This window comes from Kryptolebias marmoratus, linkage group LG13 (assembly GCF_001649575.2).
Source record: "Kryptolebias marmoratus isolate JLee-2015 linkage group LG13, ASM164957v2, whole genome shotgun sequence".
Classification (NCBI taxonomy): domain Eukaryota; kingdom Metazoa; phylum Chordata; class Actinopteri; order Cyprinodontiformes; family Rivulidae; genus Kryptolebias; species Kryptolebias marmoratus.
The window spans coordinates 12,056,704-12,078,313 of record NC_051442.1 but is presented as its reverse complement, the minus strand read 5'-3'; the positions used below and the strand labels follow the sequence as shown (position 1 = coordinate 12,078,313).

The following is a 21,610-nucleotide window of genomic DNA, read 5'->3' as shown; positions in this document are numbered from 1 at the left end:
TATATATATATATATATATATATATATATATATATAAAAATCCAACCACCAGAAATTGCTTAACATTTGCATGAAGCAAATGTGGGTTATGTAGACACAGCAGCCATTTAATTACATACATTTAATTCAGGTGTATCCAATTAAGTCGCTGGATTAACTAAAGCTAAAGCCAGGCATCAAATTGGGAAAGAAAAGTGTTTTAATTAACTTTAATTCTGGCAATGTGAGGGCTTTGCACCAAATAAGCTGGTTTAAGTCTTGAGATAAAACTTAAAAAACAAAGTATCGCTACAACAAACCATTTATTTATTAGAAGAAAAAATTCCTGATCTGAATGAGTTTTGATTCTGCAAATAAAGTCCCAAACAAACGAAAAAACATTGAGCCATTGTGTCTGCAGTGTGGGCATGATAGCATGGGGATATTTTCTCGGAAAACATTTGGCCCCTCAGAAACCAATAAGCATTTATTAAATGCCACATTTTATCTGAGAATTGCTGCAGACAATGTCCACCACTTTATGATTCAAATGACTACTTTCCGCTGTATAATTCACCATTTGGCAAAGCTCGTATAATCTCAGATTGGTTTCTTGAATATGACAATAGGTTTTTTGGATCCAAACAGCCTCCAGAGAGACCAGAGTGCTCTAACTAATGGTTCCATATGGTGAAATGACTAAAAGACATTATTGTGGTACTGCTCATGAATTTGCAATAGACACTTGATGGACCCAAATCTCTGAGGAATGTTTCTGGAACCTTGCCAAAATAATGCTGTCGAGATTCGTGGCTGTTCTGAAACCAAAAAGAAAGTCAGGTCTTATGCCTTTTGCTATTTTGTCTTTATTCAAATGACCATTGAGTGTGGTATCCAACCATTTCTTTCATCATATTGTTGTGGATGGTGTAAAAAAGTACCAGCACAAAGGAAGATAAATCAGACCAGTGGGAAGGTCATCTTGCAAAAACTGAAGCTGGACTGAAAAAACAAATAAAGGTAGGGTTATGCACATACACGATCACACCCGCACATACACACACCAAGGCAGCTCACAAACTTCTTCCATTTCAGACTCGAAAAAATTCCCCCTGGCCTCGAGGAGCACATTTCAATTTCCACATAACACCTGAGGGGTATGGAAAACATGAATCTTACCAACAAGACAAGTCAAACACATATTGCTATTGGATGATGGACACACCAGAATCCACATATGTGCTTCTAAGCACATGCACACACTTACACACACCCACACCCACGCACACACACAGAAAGCACACTGTCAAACATGTACTGCCATGAGATGATGGACAGTCCAGGTATAGCCAATAACTCAGCAGAAGCGTTTTTGTTTCCTCTGCGTCTTAAAATGAATAGCTTAGAAGTTGAGGTTATATTGTGATCGATGCCTTGGGGGTAACAGAGCTTTGAGGTGGATACACATGCCTTGTCACCAACCTATAATCTCCAGCCATTTTTGTTTGAAGGGGCAAGAAATTTCCATGGGAAATCTTGAAGATAATGCAAAGCTTCACTTTTTTACTCTTCACAGAGGTCAAATCCCCCCAGAATGTAGCTGTGTGTGGGAGTAATGCTTCCCACAGCATCAAGTGCTTTCGTAAATTCAAACATATGGATCGTCCAATATTTCCGGGGGATTTTCCATTTTGAGGCTTTATTCTTCCTGTTAGAGATCTGTGTTGAGGAGGAAAGCTTTTATCCTGAGTAAAGAGGAACACATAGCGTCTAGAAAATGCCTCCTCCCCTTGATAGCAAGACTTTGATCAAAAATGTGTCATAGCATTTTGCTCAAGCTGAATTATTCAAAGGTCAGTGAACAAAAGGCATGTTTGTGCTGGGCTGCCTTACAAAGGGTAGAATGATGGTAAATTGGCAAAGTGTTCACTGGGTCTCTGTGGGGAGCTGACCGCTGAGCCTCACCCTCGAGGGACCATTTGGCATCAAACAGCGCAAGCTCCCTGTGATTGTTACTGCTTCAGTCACAGCCAGGCTGTTACCTCGTATTTTCAAGCCATCACCTTTATATCCGATTCTATTTCGGGCATTATGTTTCTGCAGCTTTCAAGCAGCTTGAGAGGAGATTAGACGTTTAACAAGAGGAGTGGGAAAAAAATCAGTTTCTGGTGGGCTATGCACTTCTAATGAATGTGGCATGTTTGTGTATTCTGTTAGTTCAAACAACATATTGTTTGCCCTATTGTCCATGGGCTTGAAGGTACGCAAGTATGGAGTGCAGAAGCATGATAGGAGTTTTTTGATGATGGGGAAAAAAAAAGTTCTCACAGCACAATTATTGCTTTTTTAGTGAGCTGAACCTTTCAAAACTGTGAATATTTGGATATAAAGAAAAAAAAAAACCCAAAAGCATCTTATAAATAAATGGGGACTAACGTCCAAGAGAATAGCTTTGTTCTCTTGTCTAGCATTGTCCTCTAACATCAACAGCACTCTACTTCTGTCACCCAAATCAACAACTGCTAAACATTATTCTGCTTTGTCTTTTGGTAGGCCAGCGGAGAAGATGAGAACAAGTAAAAGTTCGGGGGAGGAAAATAAAGAAATACAAGAGCAGAGAAAGGAGAAAATCGTTAACCTTGAGGGTTTGTGTGCCTTGTGTACTGTATGCATAACAGCATTCATTATACTTCAGCAGCTTCCATTATTCATGCTGTGTTTCTCAAGAAAAAAACTTAAGTGAGTGTGTGTGTGGGTGATGTAGGCTCATATTTATTAAAGACGCAACAACTATATACTCAAAGCACACCAGACACAAAGACGGGCAGAGACGTGCAGGAGAGTTTGTGATGTGGGCATTGCTGTGTTTAGGTTGTACAGTGGAAAATTACCCCTGCCACATCTATGCAGTATTTGATGTTGGGGAAAAAAGTTCATAGCAAAACTTGACAAGCATTAATTTCTGTAAAGCAAATGTTCAGAATGCTTAAATATTTCACACTAATCTTACATACAGTACAGCTACACATAAAGACCAGGGATATTTTTTTAGCTCAGATGACAATTTTTTTCCAATAAAAAATAGGCTGTTGCTTACTGTCTGCGTCACTACTGCTAGAAAATGGCTTTGCTCTAACAACGTTTTGCTTTGTTGATCAAGTGTTAATCTGTGTCTTGATGTGGGTAAATTGCACTTCATGCTTAGATGGTAGAAAAGCTGCTGTGTGGTTTTGGCACTTTGTAGCCACTTTTCTGGTGTATCAGAATAAATGGAAAATGACATCTAAAAATATTAATAATAATGTAATATCATAATATTAAATTTAAATCTAAAAATATGGGAATGCAATGTTTTAACTCTTTGTGAGCAAGTTCAGCATTGATTACTTGTAATCACATGAAAAACTGTAAAAATAGGCGAATAATTGGATGTCAGTAGGCTACTGATCATGCCCAATACTCTGAAAACATTACTGTTATTAACTGATTATGTATTTTCTTTTCATATTAAAGACAAAACAGACACAAAAAACGATTATACAGGACAGAGGTTGTTTAAAGGTTGTATCTCAACAGACACCCCCACTTCCCTGCAATTGGCAAAAATAAAACAGCTTCAATCACTAACTGTTGAATTGGAGGTCTAAAAAGTTAATATTATCATAAATAAATAAACAGGGATCCTTGCAACCAATCAGATGATAAGTAGAAAATGACCTTCATAATCTGACCTAAACTGAGCTTTCTTGATGTTTATATGGGCTTTGTTCCAGGGAAAATTACCAAAGTAAACCCTGAAGGCAAACCTAGTTGGTTCTAAAACATTGCAGTTAGACAGACTTTAAATGGGAGTTATCCAATAACCTATTGAGTCTTTAATTCACCAGAATATAGTAAAATTTGAAATTTTACTATAGTAACCAATAAAATGGGCACAGAATGTTTAATGCAAATTTAAATTTCTGATTCTCAGTTTCAAAAGTTCTCATAAATTGAAATTATCTATTTGATTTCTTTACATTCACTTTTTGGAAGATTATAAAACAAAAGACCCAGTTTTTTGCTGAATCAGTTGAAACACTCATTTGCATTACTTTCCTATTTCAGTTTTGTTTTCTCTTTCTTTAAGCCACTCATGCAGTCCACATTCATTGTCAGGGGTCTTTTGCCCTCTCAGAGGGGCGTAACTCCAGGATGAAACTTCTACAATGACATCACGCTCATAACCTTTATTCTCTCAGTCGGGCATAAGATTTATTGCTTTCTGTATGCAGATTAAACTGTGAGTAACCTCATTAGTTTGGCCAAATGAGAGATGATTAGAAATATCTTACTGATTATGCTCAGGAAGTGTAAAAATCCAGGTGCCGACACACACTGCATCACCCGATACCTTTTACCCAAGGCTGAGAGACATGAATAATTCCATTTTATGGCTCAGCTTATATTTGCTGAAAAACAAAAGAAAAGCTGTGTTCAATTACCAAAGACAAATTTGAACCCATCTGGGTCATTTTAAACAAACTGAGCTGGAACTAATTTCTTTTCAAGTGTTGCAATTGAACTAAGCAAATAAATAAAATGGGGAGTTGTTTGCTTTTTTTTTCTTCCCAATCAAATTAAAGTTGACCTCAACATGCTCCTGTTATTGCTGCTCATGGCACGAGACCATGAGAGCTGTGCAAGCACGAAAGTGTATGTGTGTGTGTAGGGGGGTGGGGCAGAGCTAAGCTGTGATTTATCCTCTAAAGAAGGCAGCACAGTACCCACCATAATATAACGAAATAAATAAAATAAATTAGTCATTTGTGCCTCTGTCACTTTCTCTAACATGTTTCCTGTGACTCCTAGAATTTACTTATATTCCTCTCTTTCTCTCTTGCTCTCCCTTTGTCTTTCTCACCCATTGCAAAGGTGTAAATTGGACACAGATAATTTAACATTACTATCCTGGGAGGTAGCTGGCGCCATCTGTTAAATGTCCGCCCCCAACATCAAGTGCACCACACAAAGCGTCCAAACATCCCGGTGCACAATGACACACATTTGATTTGGGACGTGTCCCTGTGGATTCAGGTCAACGCTTTGCTTCTTTTATTTTTTTTAATTTGCAGATTGGTGCATGTAAGTACTAGTAGAATAGCGTCAGGCATGCTCACTATATTGGCTTTTCAAAGATTTAGTTTAGTTCCTTTGTCCTGTCATTCAAATTGTGCATGAATGTCAAACTATCCAGCTTTAAACATCCTGCTTTAAATTGTTATCCTTAAAGTTTAAGACAGGAACAAGCTGAGTTTTTAGTTGGATGAATTGTTTGTTTTAGCCTTATTGAAAATGAAAATGCCACAAGGATGGATGTAGGCAGCATTGAGTATAGATGTTAATTTAGCTTGTGCATAAACACAAAACTAAATTAACATCAGCTCAAACATATTTAAGCAGGTAGTTTTCAATATACAAGACAACAACTAAAAATGTCTAAATCTTTGTTCAAGAAGGAAAACTTTATACCCCGGACAGGTAAACAGACTTCCTCTCACATTCTAAAATTATGCAAATTAGATTAATTGTTGATTTTAGAAATGTTAACATTAAAATATGTATGCCTTTTAGTTACACCTTTGGAGGAAACTTGTTGTTGGTTATTCTCTAATTGTGCCTTGCACCTTTACTCGTGGTGTTGTTCATTCCTGACAGAATGTTTACATAAAAATCTCACGAATAATAAATTCCACAAGATTCCCCCAAAAACCCCATTGGCTGGAGCTTATTTTGATCCACCCAAATAATGAGGCAAAATGCCCATGTAGATTTTTTGAAAAGGCTTAATGGTCCTCTCTCTTTCTCTCTCTCTTTGCTCTCTTGTCCTCCAACACACACGGCTGATTAGCAGTTGGCATTTTGTCTTGGCGATGTGCAAAATGAGCATAGCAACATTACCATCTCAAAGATGCTCTCCTTGCCTGGTTAATGGTCAGAACACAATGGCTGCTCAACCACTTGATGGATCATTGGAAGGATTATGTTATTTGGCTTTGTGCCTTTATGTGCACATGAGAGTGAGAGCACACACATTTGTGCCTAAATACTGTATGTGTGAGGGGAAACAGAGGAGCAAAGGCTCTCTGTATCCTGTAGGTGCAGACTCCTACAGGCCTTTTTAATGTGAGCAGTAATGCCAAGGACCTGCAATGTCATATCCACCAGAGCTGGCTCTCTGTCAGGGCCAGACAAAGGTGTTGACACCTCAACGCCACACAGTGAGTGAAGAGACCATTCAAATGTCAGTTACCTGACACACAGCCATGCTCTCATAGATGGGTGGTAACCGGTGATTGTCAGCTGGTAACTCAGGAGAAAGGCCACTGCATATGTGAAGCTCAGGAGGAGAAATCCACAGAGGTTTCAATGAATGAATATGCTTTCATCCTCTGAGACAAGTATTCAGTCGGTACAATCACACCTGTCAACTCTGGCAAATCAGAATGTGTGAAACTTCAAAAAAAAAAAAAAAAAAGGCACATTTTGGCCCCAGTGCTTCACAGGGGGTTCAAAAAAGTAGATTTGATTGATGAAACACAGACACAAACAATTACTGAATCAATAACAGGATAAATCATCACAAAAACAAGTAGTATAAAAAGTACCAATACTGTAAATACAAGCTAGTTTATTGGAAAATGTTCAGTTATGTTTGGTGCATGGGATGGACAGAGTGACTGGTTATCAGAAATGCAAAGACTAGAGGTAAAAATAGCTTAGGAAGCTACAATATGTGATCTGATTTCTAATCATAAAGTGCTTGAAAAAGCAAATGAAACTTTCCTAAAATATGGAGTGGCCAGCAAAAGGAAGATAATGTATCTATCAACAAGATAACTTGTTGCAGCTTTTGCAGATGAGATAAAACTCTTTGACTGATTTACACTCTTGAAAATTTCATTTTGGGAGGTTCAAATCATCTGCTTTATAATCAAAGTCTCTTCTACATGTGGTTAAAATTCAAGCAGGGATTTTAAAATTGTCTGCAGGGTTAGAGATTAGCACATCAGTTTGGACTGGTTAAGCAAATGGACATTTTTTCCTGCCATCTATAACTGATGCAAGTGAAAGGTAAAATCAACATCGTCTTGATCACAAGGTTTCCCAGGAAGAGGTACAGCTGGGTACCATCAGTACAGCACTGATATGAAAGATTAGATCTTCTGAGACTAACACAAAAGGAGAACTCTATATGCAAGAAAAACAAACCAGGGCTCTAAACCGAGCCTTGTGGTTCTCCAATTATAATGAATACAAAGGAAAATACTCATTATCAAGTCAATGTAGGAGGTAAACTTCTGATGGTTTGTTTGTGAAGATTTGTGGGGACAGAATAATCATTATCTTGTCAAAAGCAGCTGATTCTTCTTGGGCTTGAAATTAGCACATATAATCTGTGTCTAAATGACATGAACAAATACTTTTATGTACAGAGACTGGACTGAGTCAAGAAGCAATAAAAAAAAAATTCTCACACATCGTTTTAGGAAAACCTAAGGTAGTTCTAACAATAAAGCCATTTAAAGGGACAACCTTATCTGATTACATCACTAATATAAACCGGGTTAGCAGTATTAATATTGTGACCTAAATCTCAAGTTGAAAGAAATATTAATATCCAAACACAACTAGCCCAAGTTTTTGGTTATATTACAAACTATCAATCATTAGACATGATTAATCAAAGACATGTCTCTGTCAAAGACATGATTTGTAAGGTTATCTAAAATGTCCCATTTTCCAACCAAATTTGTAGTGTGTTTGATGTTTTAGAGAAGTCTGCAGGGCAGGAGTTGATGAGCAAGATATCAGTTACTTCTGCAGCCAACAAGAGTGCATGAGCCAGGGGTTAGAGGACAGGGGAGAGGGAAATCCCAGGGGGACAACACAACAAATAAAAGTGCAACAACCATGACAGAGAGCGCGCTTGAAAAAGTAAAGTCTGCTTGAATTCAGGAAACTGTTTACATGCTACAGTATCATCAAAAATTCAAGAAAGTGCAGCTGTGGGGAGTAACTATTTTTTTTTTACTTAATAGGTGAGCTAAATGGATTCATTTATTGAGAATGGAGGCTTGTCTGTATGACAGCTGGAACTACTTGATAAAAATGATTCATATACGTTGGGATTTATTTCTGTCCAAAAAAAAAAAAATAATAAAAAACAACTCTTGCCACTCAGCTGCTGATTGCTTTTGTAGCATGAACAAACAAGGACTTCAAAACAGCCCTGAAATTTCTAAAAACTGAACTTTGCATTATTTAACTGACAACATAAAAAAGGTAGATGAATGATCGCGCAAACAACCCTTTTCAAAATTGTGACTTTGAAAAAGGCAATGAAATCCAGTCAGTTCCTAATCATACACTGCAAAATTTTCAACTGAAAATCTTTTAAAGAAAGGACAAATATTAAGATAGAAACTTTTTAAAAGAAAGTTTGGACAAAGGCAACAAAGAACTGCAGAAGTTTTAAAAAAAAAAAATCTTACAACTTATTCAGCTAATTGGCAGAGGGTCTTTAAATGACAGTGTGTATAAAAAATATCCAAGATAAGCTTTTTCAGAAGTTTTTCAGAAGCAAAAATGGGGATGTTTTCCACCACCATGTGAAAAACTGCATGGAGGGAATAAGCTAAAAACTTTTAATGACTGGCTGTGTTTGTCTGGCTCCCTGCCTTAAAAACAGGCACAATTCTGTTTTTAATCATGGGAGCTTCATCATTCTATCTTTTTAAGGATTACAGCTTTATTTTGAATTGGGCTTGTTCATGCATGATCTGATAATGGATATGGTAATGATCAAATAATACAAAAAAAAATAATTAAAAGAAAAAAAAAGGATGTCTTTCTGGTAGGTGTTGGGTTTGTGGGTTAATCTTTGTAATCTTTCAATTACCTGAGAACAAATAAACGGCGCTGGTCTGGTCATGCTGGCAAACACGGCTGACCAAAGGCACATTAACCTTTAAAACTCTCCTTTCTCTGAAAAATAAAATGACTGTACACAATTGAGCTTTTTAAACTCTGAAATCTAAAATAAATAAATAAATGACTTATCTGCCAAATTAAACTCAAAGTACTGCTTAAAAAATTTTAGCTGATTTGGTTGGCTTCTTTCACTATAAAATGACAACCTCATTTTACAAAGAGTTGAGGTCCAACGTAATACGTGATTTGCTCATTTAAATAAAATAAAAAGGCACTTTACCCTGTTTTAAAACAGATCAAAGGCTGAAGATCAAATGTTGAAGCATGTTTGAGGAAAAAAAAAACTGCTCTATTTTCAATTTCCCAACAGGCATTTCAGCAAAGTTTAGGGACAAAAGACGTTTAACAACTAATCCTTTAGTTACACAATAAATATGTGAAAAGTTAGAAAATCATTGTAGTTTTGAAAGGCAAATGAGTTGCAACTTTTGTCCCAACACTGCACAAATAATAAACACAAATCCGCATCATATTTCAGAAGTTTTAGAATCTTATCTTGGCATTATGTTGCTACAATTCCTAACCTCCGAATTAAGTTTAATTTAAAAAAACCTAAACCCTGGGCTTCTCTGTCTACACATTGTTGTGATAATGTTATCATGGCATTGAATTACGACAACTTTTCTCCACCTCAGCTGCTCACCCTCTTGCTTATTGTCTGGCTTTAAATCATTTAAGCACAAGCTGTTTCCTTCTGTCTGTCACGTTTCACTGCACTGGGATGTTCTACTATCTATCCACGGAGCCTCTAAGTATGCACAGTTTTCTACTGCTGTAAAAGGTCAGTTTTACTAAAACTATACAGCTCAAAATGCAGTCCTGAACAGGACTGAATTTTAAAAATCTTTGTTATTTATATCCCCAACAATCTTTTTCACTCTTTCAACAACACAGTCTTTAACCACTTTTGGATAAATTTTAGCTTTTTGGGCCATTGGGCATCATAAGCCTCCGCCTGAAATTCAAATACACTTATTCCCCAGCTGTTGTTCAAGCTATATTTATCTTCAGTTTAATTGTGCTGCTTTCTTTTTTTGTATGATTTTGAAGTAATATATATCTTGCTCCAAAAATGCCTCCCAGGCATCTTTGTCTTTTATTGTAAAATAAAATGAATGTCACCAAGAAATATATTTTTTTCTGTTCGACTTGAATTATGGTTTCCATTATATCATGTCTCTGGTTACTCATAAATCTTGATTTACCCCTTGCCTGCAAACTTTCTTGATGTTTCTACAGCTCCCTTGTTGAGTCTTTTCTGAATGGTAAATTCTCTCTAATTCTCACATTACTTGTGTGCACTGCCACATTAGCTCCACGGCTTTACCCAAGGAGTAGTGCCGGTAAAGCCACTTGCCTAATGCTCAACTTTGAGGGTAATGAAAGTGCCAAACATAAGAGTGTCAGACAAAATACAGTAAATTCAGAAACAAAACTTAGAAAAGAAAGAAAACCTATTTCAAAATCCACATAAATAACATAAACAGTTGTAATTTATTTTGTATCAAGGCATTCCTGCTTAATTAATCCAAGGACAGTATTGCAACTATACTTGAGTTTTTCTTTTTTCCCACCACTTCATCATTCATTTAGCTTCCTTTTTTAAGTTTCCCATCATTTTACATCCTCATAGGGTTTTTGTCATACTTAAAGGGTGATTTTAAAAACATTTTTTTTTATAAAAACATCACTTAATAATGGTTAAAAATACTTTATATTCTAGTGAAGGAAAATTGTGACTGAGATTCATTGGGGCACACGCCAACTAGGCGAGGTTTAAAGCAGCTTCATAATGAGTAATGTGATGTGTGTGATAAGATCAGCTAGGCCTTGTCAGACATGAAGATTAGGCTGATAAGTTTGGTGATAGTAACGTCAAATAAAATTAGAAGTAATTGTGCAGAAAGAGGGGAAAATTTCTAGTAACAACCTTAGAATGATAAAAGTCTGTTTCAGTTATCAGTGATGTAGATCTGACTCAAACAGATATGCCAATGCATGATGATTCACAATTACACTTATCTACTTAGCGTACATATTATTTTCTGTTTGGCTTCTTCCTCACACATACTAATATATACAGTGTCTTGTTAAATCAATCAGAGCATTCTGAGCTTTGTTTGACAACAAAACAGACAGTGCGGAAAGAGGAGACTCAACATTTACTCTAAAGTGTGTTAACATTTGTGTTGTGAATTTACAGGGACTATAGTAGTTTTAAGTCTTACAATGTTTGCATTGTCAACAGAGACTTGCAGCAGAGGTTTGTCACAGGTTTGGGGCTGTTTAACCTGAAAGAGATGAACTCAATTAGGCCTAAAAACATACCATAAAGCATGCATAATTGGGATCGCTTATCCCAGACATGCATGTGTTTAATGTAGTTGAACGTCTTTTTTTGTGTGTTCGTGGGGGGTGGGGGTCGGGTATTTTTTTTGCACCTCTACAAAATTTCTTGTGCATGACTCAAATGTTTTATAACGCAATGAGAACAAAGTTCAAGCCATGAACACATGCGGTGCTAGTCATCAGATACCCTGCTGGTATAAAAGGACATAAAAGCCACTGACATCTAGACACAAAAGGTCCTCACCCTAAGTCCAGCACCCTGAGACTGTACACTAAGAGAAAGGAGGGAGGACTAGTGAGCATCAGAGATATTACACAGGATGAAACAACCAAGATCCTGAAGTACACCAAGAAGTAAGCTCCCAATAGTGGAGAATGGCAGGGCTAAGATACTGTGGGACTTTCAGATACAGACTGACAAACAGGTAATGGCTAACCAACTGGACATTGTGGTGATAGATAAGATACAGAAGAAAGCAGTGGTGATAGATGTAGCAGTCCCAAGAGACTGTAGCATTAGAAAGAAGGACCACAAAAAGCTTGAGAAATACCAAAAGAGGAAATAGAGAAGTTGAGGAAAGTCAAGGCCTCAGTGGTGCCAGTGGTCATCGGAACACTTAATACTGTGACCCCCAAACTGGAAGAGTGGCTTCAACAGATCCCAGGAACAACGTCAGAGAACTCTGTCCAGAAGAGCGCAGTCCTAGGAACAGCTAAGATACTGCGTGGAACCCTCAAGCTCCCAGGCATCTGGTAGAGGACCTGGGCATGAAGTGAAAGTGGAACCACCCATGTGGAACAAATGGGGCGAGATGGAAGTTTTTCTTTATATACATGTAATATGTACATATACACACACACACACACACACACACACACACACACACACACACACACACACACATATATATATATATATATATATATATATATAATTTTATTTGTTTTCTTGTCTTCCACTGCCTACCATTTTTATTACACACTCAGTGTCTAACAGAATGACAAACAGATGGAACAGATGAACAAGAAGGTGCTCTTGGCTCTATTTTTGTCATTCCTTTTTAGCCAAAACCCTATTTTGATGACCACTGCTTTATTAAAATAATAATTTGGTTTACAATAAAAACAGAATACATATATATAGTTCTTTTGGCATCTATAAAACTGAGGGAAATAATAAAAGAAATGACAGGTTGTGTTTACTTCAATACATTAACGCTCTGAAAACACACCAGTGCTGAACAAACAACCAATTACCTGTGGAGGAAAGGCACTGAGTGTCTGTGATGACATTTACTGTGCTGTTGTTCCAAAAAAAGGACAACTAGAGGCCATGATCAAATCTCTTTTCTGTTTTAATGGGAGGTAGTAACCCCTTACATCAGCAGACCTCCACTTAGACCCATCAGCACACTTCCACTTAGACCTGCAAGTTAGTTTCAGTTGGTTGCTCCTTCCTCCCACAGGAGAAACTTTAAAACAGGGCATTTCTTTAGAGGCATATGCACATGCATGTGCATCCATGCATGCTAAACACATACTGTATACACACAAACACACAAGTATAGACAAAAAGAAACAAAGCAATGCCAATTAAAGTAAAGATATTCTAAGTGCAATACCATATTTTATTATAAATTCAATTGGTTAAAAAACATGTATGATGAGGTTTTTACCATTTTTATATGAACATATAAAATCAATATTAAAAGCAAAAACAAAATCCTGTCAGTTCCACAGCAAAGCATTCTTCGGCTGTCTGGCAGAAACTTTCTATTTTCAAAAATGTAAGTTTTCTGGAAATTAAAAATAGTGTTTCTGTAAAATAAATAAACTTGGAGTGGTCAAAGACTGTTTTATCAGTATATATGGTAAGAAAATTGAACATGAATATATAGTCATAACATGATCATCACCAAGCTAAAATGGAGTTAACGTCATTGATTTAAACAACGCATAGAGACGGTGCACACACAACACATATCACTTTATTATCAACTTAGAAGTATTTTTAGGTTTATTAACGCTTTGTTGCATTCTGGTTCACTTTTCCATACATAAAGTTGGAGACACTATATTTGTAAAAACACTTTATAGCCGTTACCATGCTGTAGAAGATAGTACTGCCTATGACTAAGCGCAAAAGCCAGACAATTATGCAATCAGACTTATTGTGGCCACAAGTCACAACACCCCAAGCACGTGACAACTATGGACATTTTTATGGTCATTTTGGGTAAGCCAGTCATTGTCCTTGGTCAGCCCAAAAAAAGACATTGAAAATTAGGCTTTGCTTGTGCAATGGAGATGTTTAACTTTTGTAAACCATTAGATACTAAAATTCAAGCTTTATTTAGCCGATCTGATGTGGTCCACATTTAGCCTAGTAATGTTGAAACCAGGCTGTTTAGCCCAACTGATGTAATACAAATTTAATATGTTGAAGGTTCAACTCTTTTTTGCCTGTATGATACTAATTAGCCAGAACAAAGCTGTTTAATTTAGGGCTATTTTTAGCCTGTCTGATTTCATCATAAGTAATCCAATCAAAGACGTTAAAACTCAGGCCCTGTATAGTCCATCTGAGTTGTGTTTTGATTTAAATTTTTGAGTTTTGTTGTATATTCAAACACCCACTATATGCAGAGAAAAAGGGGTAATGTTTCTGTCATGGACCCTTTAATGTTGAGATTATTTTGCAAAATCAGGAAAAATGTCTACTACATTAAACTGTATTTTGTCTGCTTGAGCAAGTTACACCAGTACATTGCCTGAGATATACTTCGGAGGACCTACACAAGTGTATGAGAAGTACAGTCGACATGAGACTATGCAAATCTACTACAAAAACAAGTGTAGAAAATAAAATCAACAGTGCAAACTGTTACAAACAGTTCAGCCATTTTTCTATCTGTTGCACAACATGCTCAATGCCGGCTCATCTTCAGCATACATTGTAAATGCTGAGGAAAAATCCTGCCTCTGAGTTTTATTGATTCCAGGGTTTCAGTCCACTGTTTATGCGAATGCACCAGCGAGTGCTTCCGTGGAAATGTGATTCTTTATACTGTTGTGTGTGTGGATGCCCTCAGCATCGATCCCCCACTTTGTTCCAATTATCAGTAAGGTTATGGGGCCTAATACTGCTATTCACACAAGCATTAGCGCAACAGAGGCAAACACACTGAAGAAAAGAGGTTTGCGAGAGGAGAAGGTGCAGAGAGGAGAAAAAAAGAGAAGATGCATAGCTTAGAGGGCAGAAAAACAACATGTGATGCAATAAATACATAATTCAGGGTATTTTTTTAGACACCTTTTTTGGATGGAGGAAAGTTCTCTGTGCATCATATATATTATGGATTTATTTATTTTTTAAGACAGAACAAACATAGGCTGTATTCACACCTGATAGTCCAGTACACTCTGTTTAATTGGGGACCAAAATTGCAACATTTGTTCCATTTTCAGCGGATCGGTTCGCATTCACACTGCACTGAGTCAATTGAGACAAACCCTTTGAGCGACCTGTTCCGCCCCTTGCCTGTGGGGGAGCTGCACCAAGAACTACTGCAGGAAACAACATGAAAACCTCTGAAGAAGACACTGAGCGCAACTTCCTGCTTCTGGAAAAGTAAACAAAAATGGAGTGGCATCAAATTTTAGCGGTTTTAGGATTTCTGTTTTCTCTGTGATACATGTGGCAAACAAACATTTTACCTCCTCTTCACCTCACGTCTGACCAGAAGGCCCTGAGCTGTAGTCTGCTTCCTGCTTACATTCACATATGCATTCGAACCGTGCCAGAGTTCACTTTAACCGAACCGAGACCTAGGTTTTTAGGCGAACCAGAGTTCAGCATCGGGGTTCGATTAAGCTTTCACATCTCCCTGAACTTTCTAGACAAACGAACTAGAGTTTGATTGAAGTGGACTAAACAGAGCTGGTGTGAGTGCACCCATAGTGTGTTTGTATTCAAAAATATGACATTTTGAGCAATACTGATTTCCTCAATCTGCTTTTAGATAAAAATGTTTAGCAAAGAGGCTAATAACTAAGAATAGTTACTTTTCTGACATGATTGTGCTTTCAGTCATCTCTAAATATTTTATGAGCTTACTGATAATTTCAGTTTGTTGTCCTCAAATAACTGTCTACCTCCACAGCACATGGCATTAAAGAATGGTTGGGGTCATATTTATTTTTCAGAAAAAAAAGATGGTGGCACAAGAAGTTCTACTTTCAAAAAAGCCATATATTGAGGTTACAGTGCTCAAAGTGGGTTTGAAAATGATATATGACGAACACAACCGATTTCCTTGAAATCATTTCTATATTCTTGCCCTAAGACATGAGTTGTTAGCGCTTATGAGCATGTATTCTTACTGACTTGCTTTTCTTTGGGTTGCCAGTGGACACCTGCAGTGCGAATTAAGAGATTTAGTGTTGTTACGAATTGATTTTCTCTTTACATGCAGTCCTGCCTGTATGTTTTTGTGTGCATGTGAGTGTGCAGCTCCACAGCAATCAAGTGTATAAACCCTATGCTGGAAGTCAACAATGCTGACACATCGTGCAGATATTGATCGTGTCAAGTTTAAAACAACATGCAAAACTACAGAGACTGAAAGAATCTTAGGCCAAATCTTGATTATTGGTGGGTTACAGCATGGACTGTGCAACCTATTAGGAAATAGATAGGAGAATACAAAGCATAGGAAGTGGTTTTATGCAAAAAAAGACAAAATGAGATGCATTTCAGTCGATGCATGTGCATCTGTGTGCTTGTTTGCAAGTGTGGATGGAAATTTTCTCTTGTGGTTAGAGCAGCATTGTTTGATTCCACTGATTCCACGGTAAAAGTCGCCAGGGGCTTGTTGCCAAGGTTTAGCCAATTGAATTAGGGATTTGCCGTTCCCTCCTCAGTCCAAGCCTCCTGACCATTTCCTGTTTCTGTGGGTCCCTGAGGACCCTTCCTCTCCATTCAGCTGTAGACTGTAATTGTATTTAGGATGCCTGTGCAGAGCCCAGTGGAGTACATGACGAGGAGAGGGAGAGAGACAAAGAGCGATAGAAACAGAGTTGAAAGGATTCCTAAACATGACCAGGGGAGTAAAAACTAAGTAAAAGAATGAAAACTGAAAAAAAAGTATTAAAAATGAATGCCTGTGGAGGCAAAGGAAAGGAAAGAGTTGGTAGGGCCTGAGGTTAGAGAGGCATAGACTATCCACCAATCCAAATAAAATACAAGGTCATTTTTCTCATTAAATTCCCAAGCCTGGGCCACTTGGAAATAGTTTGTTAAACAAAATCCATGCTCTAAAGCAAAACTCTAATAGACAAACATTAGAGCAAGAGCAGAGATTTTTTTTTCACTCTTCATCCAATTTGGAAGCTTAAATATATTTTATAACAACTAAAATTAAGAGTATGAAAAAGCCCTGAACATAACACATGTATTTTTTAAATCATGTAGTAAATGACTGATTTAGGCAAATTCACTGACAAACGGCTTTCTGTCTGTACAAGAAATCAAGTTTGCATAATATGTGTTAATCAAATCATGTCCGAATTACTTTGTTGCATTGGCAAAGTTATTAGACAAGGTTTTAAATGACAATACATTTCCAGTATTACCATAACTGCAGGTGTAGCACACTGAGAGCATAACAGCATAAAAGGTTTTCTGTACATTGTTGCTTGGGGAAATATCACCTGCTCCAAAGACCTTTTGCACAGGGACCCCCTGAAGTTTCCTCCCCATAACCTCCCACTGGTGTTTTCTGTGCATACAGACCCAGGACAACAATACCATAAACACCTGTGCCATTTAGTAAAGTGATTTCAATAAAGCTTGAACTATCTTTATCACCGACATGGTGCTGCAGGTTTTCATGGTATACTGTATTAAAATGCTATTCCATATCAGGTTTGAATCATCTGATTCTCATTGATGTTAACATAATTCTAATACAATTTTCAAAGAGCAAGCAGGAAATGTGGGTGATGGGGTAAATGCAACTCGATCCAGCTTTATCTCTGACTCCAGAGGATAGCCTTCTAATGTTATTAGAAAGGTTAAAATCATTAAGGTAGAATTTACACTTACAATAATATTCATCTTATTGATGCACATTAGATAATTCTCAGAATTATTTTTGAGTGACATGTCTCAGTGTGTCAGTCACAAGTGATGCTAGGATGGAATGAGAAATATACAGATCAGGGTTGCAGGTCTGCAGTAATTAGGGCATTGCTATGGTCTGTCATGGTAAAGAAAGAGTTGAGCCAAGAGGCAAAGCTTTTGATTTACTAGTCCATTTGCGTTCCAACTCTCAACTATTGTCATGAGTTCTAGATCATGATCATGAATGAGATCCTGGATACAAGCAGTTGAAATGAGCTTTAGAGAAAGGGTGAGAAGCTCTGTCACTTGGGGAGAGCTTGGAGTACAGCCACAACTCCCTTTTCATTGAAAGAAATCAACTAAGGTTGTTTGGACATCTGATTAGGATGCCTCATCCTTTTGGGAAGAGACCCCAAGGGAAGACAGAGACTTGCTGGAGGGATTACGTATTTTTCTGGCCAGTGAATGCCTTGGGATCCTCCAGAATGAGCTGGAGAGTGTCGCTGCAGAGATGAATCCCTGGGCTTCTCTCTTTGGCCTGCTGCCTCTGCAACCCAACCTAGGATAAGAAGCTGGAAATGTGCGTATATAGATGGCTATCTGCCAATTTTTGACTGAAGGACGTTGTTTAGTTCTAAATATAGTGGCCGACTTTCAGCTGAAGTAAATATTCAACTAAATGGGCAACATATACTGTTTATCCAAAACTTAGTGCGTTGCATTAAAAACAATACCACATTGTGCCACTGTCATTAATTTAAAATTATTATTTCGCTCACACTAGATAATTTTAAAGTCATCCTGTGTCTATGGCCCTGTTCGATAACCGTGAGCCTGTCCAGCTCACTCTATTGGTTTCGCCCCCTGGCTCACATCCAGTGGAACCATAAAGCTATCTTTGATGGTGCCCAACAGTTTTGTCTGACATGTGTTGGTCAGGGTCTGTCCTTCTGTTGCACCACTTAGATCAAAGAGGGAAGCTTCTCCACCCATCTGCGTCACATCTAATTTCTCACACACACATACGATGGGCTTTGCTTGCCTTGATGGTGAGGGTGTGACACTAACATATGTCTGCCCACACACACAACTGAAACATAGGGAGATATAACATGCAATGAGCTGACAGAAAGTCAACTCAGGTAAACTGATAGATTACAGAAAGCAGAACCAAGCAATAATTTAGAACTGCAGCAACCAAATGAGGAAGCATATGGTGTTGGTGCCCTTCCATTTGTCTAATGTTACAGTTCCTTCTCTGGCCACTAAAGACACCACCCTCCTTGGTCCTGTTTTGATGACCAGGTGCCGGGCAGGTGGTGTAGAGTGACAGGAGGCGACTCTGTATGTCTGTGTGTTTGTCTGATTTCATGTGTGTGTGTTGATGTGATGGAGGAAAATCCATCCCCACAGTAATGAGCAAGGTGCCAACTGCTCTTCCATCTGGCAGTGAGAAAACTTTCTCCTTCACTCCTCCCTCCTTCATTTCTCACCCATACATTCCTTATCATCTGTTCATTTGCCTGTACTCCGGTATCATTTATTTTGACATTTTAAGATGTAAACACTTGATGATTGCTCACGCAAAACCTCACCACAGACCAACACATATAATCTGAAAAATTCAAGCTACACCTCCTTCTGAATTTAACGTTGAAACATTTGCCTTTTACAAATAAAGCAAGCTGACAAAAAATAAATAAACAAAATTTTGAAAACCCTGCGTATAAACTATTTGTAGCTTTAAGCTGTGTGGACATTCATGGAATTTGCTTTTTGAGTCTCTGGATGTCACATAACAAGCGACATCAAACCCACCTAGCAAAACAATGCAAAGATCCAATTTGAAACGTAAAATTGAAATGCCATTCTGACAGAAATGTTTAGATCTAAGTTTACAGATTACATCTGATGGTAAGGTAAATATATAATTTAAGGAACCATTTATTTGTCCTGTAATACATACATAATTACTGACACAATCATCATTTTTTGCTAAGCTTGAAAAATTTAAAAAAAAAAAAAAAGCCTCTTGGCAGTACAAAGACTTTCACTCTCAGAACATTGAATCCTACAGCCAATTAAGGGCTGGCTCATATGCAGAAAAGCATCCACTGTGCGTGCAGATGCCATCGGATTAAAATCAAAATCTTCTCTAAACATCACCATACAACTACCAAAGAAATGAACAAACTATAAACCAAATCTGCATTACTACACTGCTGCAATGCACTGCAAATGTGTTTTTTGTTTAACAGTAACCAAGTACAATCTACCAAAAAATGCACCTACCATATTTTGTTCACATTAGGTTATTTTCTTTTTAAATTTTTACTTTTAACTAATTTCAGAAAATAAATTTTGGATTATCTTTATTCCAATGTATTTTCAATTCTTGTGTATAAGTCTTTGGCAATCTCTGGTTTTAAAAAGCCAGCATTTCTCATAATTTTTTAAACAGTCTTAAGCAAGAGTTTCCAAGCTTTTTGGAATTATTTCAACCATTTTTTGGAGTTTGATTGTTTTTTTTTTTACACACATTTTATGTTCAGCCTTTCCATCTGACAATTTGAAGAAAAGTTGATATATATATTTTTTATCCTTGTTGTTGAGGCCACTTGACATTGACCTATGAATCATTCAAGCATAAAACAGCCACCTACCTTTAAGCATAAACAAGTGTTAGGTTTAGAACCTTCTCTATAAACCCATATAAAAGAATCATTCAGCTTATGCCACTAAAGCAATCACTTCAAATTTGACAACAGGCTGAATTTATTTGGTTGCATTTGAAGGAGATGAAAAAGAATGAAATGACATTAGTTACACAAACTTTGACAGCCGTGTGCACCAGACTACATAAATAAAACCTCAAGTATGCTTGTATGTGTTATTGTCCTTCTGCACATGACCCAACACTGTATTGATCATAAATAATGCATCATGATCTTCAGAAAATGGTTCACAAGACAGTAGTCATTTTTCTACTGTTGTGACTACGTTTCATTCACCCAGGCATTATTTACTCCACACATACAGTAACCTCCCTCTTGTGCTATCTATTTCTCTCTCCTAGATAGACACACACACACAGCCACATGCATGCAAGCAGACAAACACGCTTGCATACAACACACATTAATTGACTTTCCAGCTCCTTTCCAGGCATTTTGAGTGACAGGGGCTGCCGGGGGAGATTGGTAATGATGAGGCAGCTGGCAAATGGGCTGATGCGTAATGAGGGACCCGGCTTTGGCAGCCGATAGTTAGAAGCTGAATTAAACAGCATCTACTATGTGTTAAACATGCCATATATACATTCAATATGCTATTACCCGGGTGGCAATGGCATCATAGTGAAACTTAGATCATTTAACAAACTTCATCTGTCACATGACACGTTTTAATAAATGGTGAAACTAATTTTTTTTTCTCCTAACAGAAATGTTTGTTTCTTTGCGAAATCCTGGTAGATTAAAGTTGCGACAGTTATATATTATGTCAAACCAGACCACCTAAATATACTTTAATGCAAAGTTGCAAACTGACTTAAGGTAGTATCTCACTGCGTTGGGACTGCCTGGGACTATTGCTGAACAGCATTTGCCAAAGGCGTCTCCAGAATATCTCAGGACATTTGTTGAAGTCTTCAAGGCTTGCAGTCTTGTCACTTGAATTTTGAACCTGTTCAAAAAATTTTAACATGCCAAATCAAACATGGCTCTATTTTTCCATATTTGTTCTTGTTTTTTTGTTCTTGCTTTGGTCTGCCTTTCGCTTTTCGGTGGCAGGCAATAATGTTTTTGCTTGAAGTGTGTGTGTGCATGCATGCAGAAATGTTACTTATTTTTAAATGCAACCAATAAAAAAAAACAAACACTTATTGTCTGTGCTCTTAAAAATCATCACTTCTTTCAAAAACGTGTCACGTTACATAAAAAGCATCTCTTTACGTGTAGGGAAAAAGCAAACAAATAAACAAATAAAAAAATAAATGATCATATGCCAACAGGATTTAAATAAATTACCATTTAGCAATCTATGCTGCTCCAGGGTCAGAAAAAGCTAAACTCAATGAAGCTCCAGAGGTTAAACTAACATGTTTTAACATTTTTTTATTTTTAA

General features: G+C 37.3%; 1 protein-coding gene across 3 annotated transcripts in view; it reads right to left on the bottom strand.

Annotated features, from left to right (window-relative positions):
• Positions 1 to 21,610, bottom strand: part of cadm2a (cell adhesion molecule 2a) — a 232,018-nt gene that overhangs the window by 94,931 nt on the left and 115,477 nt on the right. The window lies entirely within an intron of this gene.